Consider the following 2,037-nt stretch of genomic DNA (forward strand, 5'->3'; position numbering starts at 1 on the left):
AGTTATTTTTCTTCACAGGAGAGTCCAACAACCAAGATAAATTGGACGATATATTTGGCCATATTTAGCACCCAAAATTCAGACAACTTTTAATAGTTTGGGGAAAATATTTCTATGCCATATAAAACACAGGGAAAGAATCATAGATCTCAGGGGGAAATAGGGAATAATATTGCTCTCTTGATCCCACCATACAGGGTTTTTGTATTAACAGTGGTTCAAATCTGTGAGAAGGAAAAGCTATTTAACTTATTCATTAGTGTCCATGCTATAAGTGACCATTAAACAACAAGAAGTTTGTCCCTTCATACTCAGGGGGAGACATTTTTTAGCCATCTTCTTAAGCAAGAGAGACCCCCAAAATGGTATTCAAAAAGCAGTGTGATCTTACCCAAAAATCACTAGGATTGGGTTTAAACACCTGGTCCAGCCTTAGCTCTGCCTCTTACTGGCTATATAACTTTAGACTTGTTACTTAATATTTCTGAGTTTCCATTTTCTCACCTGTAAATAAGTACAAAGTACTTTTTGGGTTGCTGATACATGGTGTTGTTCTGATAAGCAAAATGCCTGTTCTAGTTTGGATTGTATTCCCCCAAAATTTGTATGTTGAAACATTACTCCTACTACTTCAAAATGATACTGTCTTTGAAATAGAGTCTTTTAAAATGTTATTAAGTTAAAAAGAGGTGATGAGGGTGATCCCTGATTCAATCTGAGTGGTGTCCAAAAGACGAGGAAATTTGAACATGCAAAAAATACCAGGAATACAGGCACAGAGAAGAAAGACTATGTGGGGCCATCTGTATAGGCCAAGGAGAAAGAACTCAGGAGAAACCAAGCCTGCCAACACCTTGGACTCCCAGCCTCCAGAATTGTGAGAAAATCAATTTCTCAATACAATGCCAAAGCCATCTATTAAAACTATTAGTTGGTGGGCACCTGGGTGGCTCAGTGGGTTAAGGCCTCTGCCTTTGGCTCAGGTCATGATCTCAGGGTCCTGGGATCGAGTCCCACATCGGGCTCTCTGCTCAGCAGGGAGCCTGCTTCCTCCTCTCTCTCTGCCTGCCTCTCTGCCTACTTGTGATCTCTCTCTGTCAAATAAATAAATAAAATCTTTAAAAAAAAAAAAACCTACTAGTTGGCTCAGACCTAGTTTGAGGCAACATGGCTAAACGCACCAAGAAGGTCGGAATCCTGGGCAAATACAGGCCCCATTATGGTCTCCCTCAGGAAGATGGTGAAGAAGATTGAGATAAGCCAGCACGCCAAGTACACTTGCTCCTTCTGTGGCAAAACCAAGATGAAAAGACGAGCTGTGGGGATCTGGCATTGTGGCTCCTGCATGAAAACTATCGCTGGTGGCACCTGGACCTACAACACCACGTCTGCTGTCACAGTAAAGTCTGCCATCAGAAGACTGAAGGAGTTGAAAGACCAGTAGAAGCGCTGCCATTTGAAACATTGCTAGCCTATAGTAAATGGGTTAATTTATGTAACAAAAAAACTATTAGTTATTAGAGATATATAAGAAATCACTTCTGAGAGTAGGATATATTTTGTCTACATTTAGAAAATGGCTTCAAGTTATTGATATCACTCTCTTTTTTTCTCCTGATTGATTCTTTCCAACTTCTAGGAAGTAATGTGTTTCTATCTTCTAAAATCTTCTAAAAAGTTAGATATCAGAATTTAAAGGTATTTTTTAATCATTCTACTCTAAACCCTTATTTTACAGAAGGGAAATAAATCTCAAATTCACAAAATTAGCCTTTTCTGTAAAGAGATAACCAAAGGAGGATAACCAAGTACCTTTGTCGTTAAGATAATGTGAAGAAAAACTTGGGTAATGCCTGTAGAGCACTTAGCACAATGCCTAGTAGCAAGTGCTCAGTATAATATAGCTCCTTGTCATTGAGAAAAGCCAAGTACCGTGATCTGGTCTGGGTCACGTTGCTAATTGTTGGTAATCCCGGATTTCCAGGGCTTTGGGTACTGAAACTCTTAGATTTCCCCCAAATCCAAGCCCAGTACATT

General features: G+C 39.5%; 1 pseudogene; it reads left to right on the forward strand.

The window, feature by feature from the left end:
- Positions 1-1,133: 1,133 nt before the first annotated feature.
- Positions 1,134-1,446, forward strand: LOC122895591 (annotated as a pseudogene).
- Positions 1,447-2,037: the final 591 nt, after the last annotated feature.

This window comes from Neovison vison, chromosome 1, assembly GCF_020171115.1.
Source record: "Neovison vison isolate M4711 chromosome 1, ASM_NN_V1, whole genome shotgun sequence".
Classification (NCBI taxonomy): Eukaryota; Metazoa; Chordata; class Mammalia; order Carnivora; family Mustelidae; genus Neogale; species Neogale vison.